Below are 11,543 nucleotides of genomic sequence, written 5' to 3'. Positions count from 1 at the left end.
AGGCTAAATATATCAATAACTTTGCCTAAGTATCTGCCAAAGGGCGGTGTTAGAGTGAAATAATTTATTTACAACATTTTTTAACTCCTATTTTGCTGATTTAGGTAAAACTTTATTGAGATTATTTGTATCTTTAATACTTATTTAATATTACTTTAATACTTATTTCCTAGTAGTAAGAAGAGGCATTGCTGAAAAATCATTCATTTTTAGATTACATAATGAATATGTGTGTTTCTAATTTTCCTCCAGAAGTGGAAATGTATTATTTATAAGCTGTTTAAAATCTACATTATGAGACAATGGTGAGAAAACAGTTCTGAAGGATTCATTCATTCTTCTACAGAGGTTGGGGAAACACTTTCACTGGAAGGTTCCTAATGATTATCAGAGATAGTAGTTTTGAAACGTGAACCCAACCTCCAACCTTACTCAGAACTTTCCCTCAGTTTCTTATATTAAGAAAGTTGTGTTGCCTATGATCTTCTCACATTTTGTTAGCAATTTAAAATACACTTTCTCTCCTTCTTAGCTATAACATACTCTTGAAAGTCTTTTCTAAGTTACACATTGTTGATATTATTTGTTCAATATTCCTTAGCCACAATTTTGAATCGAACTATTTCTGAAAATGAAAACCTTTTTTTCTAATACATCTGGCAGGAAAAATATAAATAAATAATGTCCTTCTCTGAACTAATTTTTGGCAAACCTAACCTGAGTGGTTGTGGGTTTTTTAATACTTTTTATTTCTTAGTGAATACTAATATTCATATATCTCACTAAGGAAAATTATCATGTTTACTTACAAGGTGTTGTCATAACCCCCAGAAGTGTTAGGTGATATACTAAGTATTCTGTCACTTAAAAAAATCCACCAAAATATGAATTTCAATAAATAGCTGGCCCCAAATGTACCAAATAACAAATAACAGTTTTTTTTTATTTTTCAGATAAACAGTATGACTCCTATGAGTAGCCCCAACTGAACACTGTTTTGGTCACTCAGAAATCCTTGAAACATTGAAGAAAAAAATGTGTGGTTGGAATAATCTTTAATACATAAATTTGTAGTTAGAGCTTACTTATTGACTTAGTAATTAAATGGGGTCCTTTAAAAGAAGTCCTTAGAAGAACTAACAATGAACCGATCAATATGCATATATTTGATGATGATTCCTTCACCAGCCATCTTGAGGAAATAAGACTATTAAGCCCATTATTGAGAAAATAAATTCAAATATAAAAATGTTTATGTCTTTAAACATAATATAAAACTGCAGTCTAAAATTAACTACAGATGTTACAAATCTTGTAAGAATGAATTTTAATACGTGCTTTTATGATTAAATCTTAACATATGCTAGTACAATCTTTATTCTATACTGAAGTCCAAGTATGTATTCAAAAGGAAGAATATATATTTTTCTTAGACTTGAATCAAATGTTTCTGTGACACACTTATGTCTCTTTATACAGCTTAATGATTTCAAAGAAAATTTCAAAGTTTCAATAAAAATTCATGGCTTTAACTCTGGTTGTTTACTTGACAGTTTTATGTGTGTGTCTGTATTATTTGTGTATAAAGATACAAATATGTATAGATACAAATTTGAATGCATGGCAGATGTTTTAGAAGTATGTGCATAGAGAAAAAAATGCTATGAGTTATTACTAATTCACTATAATTAAACTATAATTTGGGTTTTATTTCATATGCCAATAATTTTCATGACTGGATTTTATAAATGTTTCTTCTACAATAAAATATCAAGAGAAGGAAAGCAATCTTTATATTATAAATTGATAAACATCTTCATTCTGACCTAGCTTATATGTAACATGAAGCACACTGATGTATTAATTAATTTTAAGCCTGTGACCATACTATGCAATTTCATAAAAAGGAAAAAAAAAAGCACAAATTATTTTGTATGGCTGAAGTATAAAAGAAAAAAGGCATATTATGAAATTTATAACAAATTATGTATTTGTCCTAAATAGAATATATCAGGTAAGAATAAAATATGATCTCAATGTAATATAGATATCATTTGCTACATCAAATTAATCTATGCAAACTTAAAAGTTAGATTTAGTGAATAAATTTTTATATACTGCTCTGTTGTTGAAACATGAAGAGTTATCAACTAATGAAGTCGAGTTTCAATATTAGTTTTTTACACCTAATTATCATAGCATGCATAAACAAAAAAGGAGGAAATTTAAGCAGAGATTTCTATGATAGAAAATTGACAAGCTGTTTAAAAGAATGTTTAGTTTATTAAAACAAACTTTTTTTTAGCTCCATCTAAAAAGTATTTACTCTGAAAATGCTATGTATCATCCATGTTATATTTTTGTTTGGAATTAAAGGGAAGTATAGTGCACAATTCTGATCTTTTTCAGATTAATATCTCCAAAGTATATACCATTTGTACATGGGGAACTATTAGCAATACAAAGCAATGTATATTCAGGAGTTTTTAGACTGCGAAATTCATAACTGTATTCAGGGAAGTGAGGAATTATTGGAGATGGATTAAACTGGTCAGCTTTTGTATGGGAAAAGTGAGTTCAATGTTTGGAACTACAGGAAAAAACTAACACGGATAGCTGGAAATCAGGGGCATGGCAATTGCAAGGGCAGAGAAACTACATAGTAAAGATAGAGATTTGGGAAAGAACAAAGCAGCTTATATCCAGGAATGCAGTAATCTTAATAGGTAAAGCCACAGCAAGTAGCTAGACATAATGCAGAAATTCAATTGCTGAAAGTGAATTTTTCAGCAATTCACTTTCATCTGATTATTGACTTTTGTCTTTTCTATCTATGTACTCTTGAGCAATTTATTTAAATAGATAGATAGATGATAGATAGATAAATGAATAAATAAATAAAGTTACTTTTGTGGATTTAGTATGTGCCTGGTCACATAGAGTTTTGGATACATCAAAATGAGCCTTCAGTGTTAGCAGGGAATCAATGAAGAAAGCATTTATTTGTAAACTAGATGACTGTAAGATGACTGTAAGTTTAGGAAGCATGCAAAAAGGAAATCTCTCTGGTTTAAATAAGCCTATGAAAGAGGTGATTCACATGATGCCATAACCTTAAACCTCAGTAAATAAAGAAATAGTATTGCTTTCACCAAGAGAAATTAAGAGAGAAAAATACTTTGTGGAGAAAGAGCATGAATTCAATTTTTAAAGTGTTCTAATTAAGCTAATAAAATATCCAAATAAATTCATTTAAGAAGATAGCATGACTTCTCTATATATTATATTATTACATGAACATTTCTCCTCCTTGAAATCAATAAATTGTGTTTAAAGATATGATTGATATTGTATTTGCCGCAGGACACAAAATATTTGAACGCAAAGAACACATACTCTTCTCCCCTTGTGGTTTATAAAGAGAAAAAGGCCATGCAAAGCAAACACTGCAGATATGAAGATTTTATCCCAGCCTCTGATCAAGTCTCTTGATGAACAATCCTGAACCACTTTGAAGATCTCTTGCCCAAATCAGAGAAATGACAAATGACATATCTCAAGCAGTAAAATACCATCAATATTAAAAAAGCATAATTTGTCATTAAACCATAAAACTAATTGACCATTTCTTCTTCTCTTGGAATATAAAAACTAACCCAAATCATAGAAAAAGTTAAAATGCAAAAATGGATAAATTTTTTTGGTGGGCACATGCCCAGTGTAATTAGGATATGTCAGCTGCTTCAAAATGTCTTCAGAAAATAGTATTTTCCTAACCAATTAAGTTTTTGAGTTAAATAAGAAAATATACTCAAAATATGGGAAATGTAAATTAACTACAAATAAAAGCCACCTTCAAGGAAACAAAGATTAAAAATATGTAAACTGCTAAAAGCATGGTCAGAAACATGTAGGATACTGATAAATACACACATGCAAACATATACCCACACACAGATACACACATTTGTGCATGGATGAAACCAGTAGTTATTGCAGAGAAAAATCCAGATCAGAAAATGGAAATCCTATGATGTGGCAGGTTAAAATAAAGATTTCAAAGACAGGGAAGACATGGTATGATACCATGAGACTCTGGTGGAATTAAAATAAATATTAAATAAATTAGGTACATATCTTTGTCTAGTTAATAGGAAAAATGTTGGATTACACTTATAGGCAAAATATAAATATCAAAAATATTATAGTAAAATATGTATAATAAAACTTGGTGCAAATACATTCCCTTTATTTCAGCACTGGAATTCAAGAGGCACTATTTAAAGGTGTTAAATAATAAAGAAATTATTATTAAATGTTATCAAGTAGACACACGAAAGGGTTAACCCAGCAATCCTGGTTTGCTCAAACTCTTCACAAGGCAAAGGACTGATTTCAGAATGACTCTGGGTGGCTCCTGGGCAATAATCTCTGGTGGCTCCTGGGCAATAATCTCCGAGCCTGGGGATTGTCTGCCTGATAAAAGCGTTTTCATAGGCCTGGGGACTTGGGCCATGCTATATTAATACTTGAATTCGTTTCTTAGTTCTTCCATAACAAATTAACATAAATTTGGTATCTTAAAACCATAGAATCTTATTCTCTCACAGTTCTACCAGCTATAAATCTGAAATCAAGGTGTTGGCAGGGCCTGAGATAGAGGGGAGAAAGGGAGTGGGAGATGGAGAGAGAGAGAGGGAGAGAGAGAGAGGAGGCAGGAGATAGAGTTAACTTTTAGTATTTGGGCAACATGAATAAATGGTATACCAGAATTCCTGTAACTTTTCTATATGCCTGAAATTATATAAAGTTAAGAACATTTAAATGTAATGAATACATAAATAGATGATGGGTGGTTGGCTAGATAGATAGACCAATAGACAGACAGGCAGATATTTTCTGGACTTCCAGTCATAAGTCTCTAAGCTTCTTATATATTCAGTAATCTTCCCTTATGTTTGCTTTTTATTTATAGAAGTCCTGCATGCCTGTCTTGGGGATGCTTTCTTCAACATTTCTTCTTCAGCCCAGAGTGGTGGCAAAAGTCTGCTTCTACTCTAGGATGGTGTGACTCAAGACCCCAGTTAATGGCTACCCCAGTTCCCTGCCCACTTTTGGATTAATGCTCAGATCTTCATTAGTTGTGCTTGCTTGTTAGTTTATCTGTCAGAGATGCTGGCAGCAGGGATGTACCAGCTCTCTGGAGATGCCACCTACCTTTGCTGAGACCAGCAATTTCTCAGAATGTATTCTGTATGGGGGTTGTGGGGAGTATGAACCCATGATACTGCAAGCAGCAGAATCATATTCATCAAGTGAATGTATTTATTTTTTTCAGTAGGAAAGACAAGAATTTAAAAGTTTGATAATGGTGAATATGATTAAGGTCTGTTGAATGGAGCTATTTTAAAGCCTTGTTTTTTGGACAGTAAATTTAGAAAGACTTTTTGGAGGTAAAATTTTAGCAATAGCTATCAATACTCAAAATCCTCATACATTTTGACATAGAAATTATATTACATAGAATTTATTCAATAGATAAACAAGGGTAAAATTAGTTAAAAGTTGTCTCTGCTTTCCTAAATAAAAAAAATAAAATTGACAAGAACCTAAGTTACTGTTGGTAAAAAATTAGTTAAATAAATTTGGCTATCTCCACACCATGGACTATTATTACACCTTAAGGAAGAATTAGGGAAATGTATTATTCCTATATATATTCTACGGTGGCTCTGAATTAAATCATTTATAATATGAATGTTAGAAAGAAATATATGTATGAGAAATTTTAGTGTGTGCTAAAATATAATATAAACTTTATGTTTATGCTTGTAATTACCCTTAAAACATAAACTCGATTCTCTATTCCCATTGAAAGACCTAGAAAGACTATGCAGGATGTTCTACAATTGATAAATCAAGATTAGGACCTAATTCACTGATTGGATTTTTAATTTTCATGATTGTGTTCCCTAGATGTTTATATATCAGAAAACGATGAGCTGTTTTCTTATTGTCTTTAAAAATCATGCCACTTTATTTTTATTTCTTAAATAATTCCTAACATCAGCCTAGTTTTTCTCAAGAGTTTATGCAAATTGAATTCCTCTGGACCAAGTCTTAAAATTTCCTCTAGTACACCAGTTATGCATATAAAATTCTGATTTAAAATATATATATATATATTACATATAGGAAAATAAAGGAAACAAAAGAAGTATATAGTATTCATTGAAGTTGTGTCAGAGAAAGACTATGCCCTTGTCTCCTACTAGCTCACTGGAATATTGAGGGGTAGGAGGTGAGAGAAAAGGTCTGGACAGAATTCATTTCATAGTGAACTAAAGCAAAGTAATTTGTGATAATGATTGGTTTTGTTATGTTGAGATGGAAATTTGAGCTCTTTGCTGTCATTATATGTATATCATTACACACCTATTTTTATATATATATAAATATATGTAGCCAAAATTTGTCTAAGTTTAACACAATGGATTCCAACCTTTAGAGAGATACTTTACAATTTACATAAACTCAGAGAAATATGCTAACCATTAAAATATTTAAATGAACAATATTTTGCTATCAGATAATTTCTATCATGTTGCAATTGTAAAAAATCAAAGAGAAAGCATAGTTAAAATGAGTAGAATATTTATTTGAAGTGGTTATTTAAAGAAGTGGTAAAATAGAAAATTAACATAAGTTGAAAATGATCTGCAATATATGTGAGAAAAACACAAGTGACATAATTGTATATATTGATTAAAACAAAATTTGAACTTTTGTATATCATTTGATAAATCAGAAATATTGTGGGGATTGAGAAGGTAATAGGTAGAGACACGGTGTACGTAAGATTTGGAAAGATGGGAAATCTGCCTCAACCAAGCTAGAAAACACATGTATTTAGCTAGAAGATAATTTGTCTTAAACAATATGCTTTGTTCTTTGAGGTTTTGCTGAAGAAAGCTAAATATTTTGGAGATTTGATAAAAGGGGTTTCTAAATTATAGAAAAATGATTAGCTGTGATAATAGTACATAAGAAGTGTTACACAGCAGAAAACTTTGAAATCTAAAGTAAAATAACTTTTCAAAATGTTTTGAAGCAAAGAATGCAGGTCTTTCATCAGGTAAATGATTTTTTTTTTTCATATTGACTTGCTGATTATTTGGAAATGACTGAGGAGAAAAGATAGATTATAATTTATGAAGCACATCCTTTTCTTAGGAAAGTTTTAAGGCAAGCTCATTGACAATGAATGTTCAAAGTAGTGGAAATGAAAAAATGGCAGGGCTTAGTGAATCTGGCCAATGATGAGAGGTGAAAGAAACAGTGTGTGGGCAAAGCACAAAAATAGTGATGATTATCTGAAACAAAGGGATTGTGGTTAGAAACAGGTTGTATGGAACATAATTAAGAAACAGAAGAAGCAGTTTAATGTTACGATCAAATAAGCAGACTCTGAAGCTTCTCCATCTGTTCTCATTCTGCCTCTGTCCCTTATTACACAAATGACTCCTCAGAATTATTTTACAGCTCTGTGCCTCAGTTACCCAATCCATAAAATGTTGACGATAAGAGTACCTACTTGAGTTGTGAGGATTAAATGGGTTATATTATCTGAAAGACTTAGAAAATTCCCCTGACCATATTTAATCTTAGTAAACATTGTTTACATATAGTCACCTTACTATTCATGATAATGGTACTGAATTAACTCTTAAATGCAAAAGTCATCAGATATCAACATATGAGAAAACAGGACTCAATAATATATTTATAAACTTTTTAGGCATTTTGGCTATGAACATAAAATACATATTTTTCTTGGTTCATTCCACTATTTTAATATCAGCTTTCTACAAATAGTATGGCCTAACTGAATACTTACAATCACCCTGATTAGAGTGACTAAAATGTATTTTTGAAAAAGGTCATGGAAACATTCTTATGTCACACAATTGGCATGGATTTGGTTCTGAGGAAAGTAAAACCTTAGAAATTACAAAACAGACGTGTAATTAGAGATTACTAATATAGAAATATAATGAAGAGAAATATATTAAAAATGTGAAACAGAGGTAATCAAGGTTAACTATCAGAGAGGATTCCCACAAAATTTTATTTAATTGTAAGCTAGATAACTAGAAATTAAGAAAATATCTTAATATTTTCATACTTCTATCATTATTTAGCACAATTGTAATACAATTATTAAACAGTAGTGTGCTAGATAATTATTTGATGTTTATTCCTGGTAAAATATTGATGATGCATGGTCGTTCTGGAAAGTCCAACAGATTATTTAAAATTTGAAGTAGCTTAAAGATATATCCATATGTATGTTACACAAAAATATAAATATATATATATATATATATATGTAAGATTTCATTTAAATCTATTTGAATGGCTCAATCATATTAACCACGTAGTTACGTGGTTAATTATAAATCTTGTTAAAGCTGCATTTTATAAAAAATAGACAATGATAATTATGAATTGCATGTACCATTTTATTTGATAGACAAAACTGCAGAAGTTTCATTCAGTAGATTATATTAAACATTTATCACACAGGACTGACTCAATCAACAGGATGACTTTAAATAGCCCATGGGCCCTCCCTGGGGCTCAGAGACTATGGGCAGCAGAGGAGAAGGAGGCTGTTAAGCTCTCTCCGCTCTAGACATCCAGGATCAGCCTAGTTTGCTCTGCTTAGAAGGTTCCAGCTGAGTTTGCCCACACAGAGAAAGAGGAGGAAGAATTGATGGGAAAGCCACAGAAAGAAACCAAGGAAGAGGAGGAGCATGAGAATAACATTGAACTTAAAATATAACTGGGCCACAATATTTACAGCACCCTGTTCCAGAACAAAGCAAAGGAGGAGAATGAACTGCTCCTCCCAGGCTGCATGGCCTGTAAGGTGGCCCTGGGTTGTGAATGTGCTTACATGGACATCCCCATCACTCTTCTCTGCAGAAAGGCTGACTGGCCCACCCTGCACGTCCTGGCCCTTCTGCCTGTGGAAGACACTGTCATCAGAAAGCTCACTCAGGTCCTGTCCTACCTGAGGCAGCCTACTCAGAACAAGGAGCTCATGAAGAAGGAGAAAGGCATGTTGGAAGACAGGAAACTTCCCGAGGCTGCCATGAACATTTATGAATACATTGGAGATTACGTGTTTTCTATGACCAAGACACCTCTGGACAGGGAATGGGAAAGATATTGGGAACAGAAGCATGCTCTGGAATGGGACAGAGACAGTGGCCAAGAGAGAGATGAGGGAAAGAAGAGACACCACTACTCTGAGAAGCTCAAAGTGAGCTGTGAACCCATCGATGTCGATAGAGGACCTGAGTCTGCCACGGAGTTAGTTAAGTCCATCTCTGAGAAGTTTGCTGGGTCTGCTGGCTGGAAAGGCACAGAATTATTGATTAAGCCAGAGGACAAGAAGAAGCTGGGAGATTACTTTGGAATGTCCAACAGTTATGCAGAGTGCTACTCAGCCACAACACAGCTGTGGACAGTGAGGAGGAGGTGGACTGTAGCAAAATGGACACGGGTAACAAGAAGGGCTCCTTAGGTCACTGGGCTTTGATATCCAGGAGGATTACAGCAAGTGTAAGATCAACATGGAGGTTTTTCCCAAGGCTGCATTCCAGCATGGCATCAAGAGGTGTGTAGGGAGGAAATCCAAGCACTTCAGAGCAACTAGTGACAAGGCAGAGCTTGATCACCAGTGGGAGAAGTTTAGTGCAATCATGCAGAAGAGGAGGGAGTGTGAAGCTCATGGGGCAGAAGTCAAAAGGCCAAAGTACTCATCTCCAGTTCCAGCTCTAAGGAGACTCTCAACAAGGATGTGCTCCCCAGTGTTTCCTATCAACAATTCCCAGAATGGTTGTGAGACTCAGCTGATCTTGCACTTCCTGAGTACCAGCTCCAGGCCTGTCCCATCCATCCTCCCATTGACGAGTGACTGTGGTTCACAACAAGTGTGGTCTATGTGGGGAATCCTCATGTGCCAGGATGGGAGAATTGGACTCTGAGCCCTCTATGAACATCTCCATGGCAACGTCCTGCCTTTCTCCTCCCAGACCCCACACCCCAGCAGCTGCAGTTGACCTTCTCCAACTCTGATCCTGAACTTACTCCCAAGTTGAACCTGGATGCCAATTCCATTGGAGAGGCTAGGGGGTATCACAGCCCGTGAACTCATGACTCCTCCTTTCACCAAATGATGTCATGACAATAAAACATGAAATGGAAAAAAAAAAAAGGTATCACATACCTTCGGTAATTTATATATAACTTAGATTTCTGGAGAAAGCTTGTTTACCTAGGTACTTAGGAAATTATGTGATATCAGATTCGTCTGAATGTATGAAGCAAATTCACTTATGTGTCTTTTATCTTATAGGAGTATATATGAAGAAGAGTTTAAAAATTGTAAGACCTTAGACATCTAAGATTTTATCCAAAGTAGCAAAATATTTTTTTCTTTAAGGAAAGGGAGCTTTATAGAGTATGTTCATTCCCCCTTACTTGATGGAAAGATAACTTGAACTGTGTCCTCTCTAGAACAGAACAAAGGGAAATGAAAAGTGTCCTAATGATTTGAGGTGACAAAGAAAGCTATTCCCTAACGTAACAGAGTTAACTTGATTTTTGTTTTGTTTTGTTTTGTTTTTCACCATTTGGGTGTAGAGTTTTACTAGAAGTCTCAGTGAGGATATTGCTATGAGCTTTAGCAATACTAGATGAGAGCATTATGAGAGGGAAATACCATAACATTTATTTATATAAATTTAATATTATGAATGATATATAATATGAAAATAATAAACTCTCCTCATATTTTATATGCAGACTGACTCTGGAGCCCTCAGGAGATCTGCCTATCAGACAGGCAGGTATCCTATAACACAAGCAAGGTATTTTAAGGGATGCTTGGTGTATCATCCAAAATGTAAACAATGATAATAAAGGTATCATCATATGTTATTCATGGTTAGCATGTTTTGATGCTTTGCAATTTTGATGCACCAGGTTAGTTTTATTCATTGATTATCAAATACTGTTTTTTGGCTTAAAAAGACTCTGCAAAGAATCCTGTGAAGGAAAGAAAATAGCACTAATGCTACAAAAATAAGCAAACTAAAAAACAAAGCAAAACATTTTTACTACAACTTGTATAAACTTTTTTCCAATAAAATTAAATATAAAAACAATGATAATCTAACCACATATGGTAAAAATCACCCAGAAAATTGAAATGATCAACAAGATGATTTAAAGTATGTTTGAATCTGCTACTCTTAAATATTGACATTTTATATTGTGCATTGTAATATTGACTGATAATAAATGTATGTTTAAAATAATGTTTTTAAAAATGTGTAAATAATATAATTAAAATTTGTGGAAAAACACAAACAGGTGAGAATAACTCTGAGATCATTCCGCCTGTCATTTCTTTTCTTACTTTGGTGTTCTTTTCCATGTGGGTTTGTATACTTTTTATTTTAAAAACACAT

General features: G+C 33.1%; 1 pseudogene; it reads left to right on the top strand.

Moving 5' to 3' along the window:
* The first annotated feature begins 8,734 nt into the window (after positions 1-8,734).
* LOC119530466 lies at positions 8,735-10,055 on the top strand (annotated as a pseudogene).
* Positions 10,056-11,543: the final 1,488 nt, after the last annotated feature.

The sequence above is a fragment of the Choloepus didactylus genome, chromosome 3, assembly GCF_015220235.1.
Source record: "Choloepus didactylus isolate mChoDid1 chromosome 3, mChoDid1.pri, whole genome shotgun sequence".
Taxonomy (NCBI): domain Eukaryota; kingdom Metazoa; phylum Chordata; class Mammalia; order Pilosa; family Megalonychidae; genus Choloepus; species Choloepus didactylus.
Note: the sequence above shows the minus strand (reverse complement) of the source record. Positions and strands in the feature narration are given on the sequence as shown.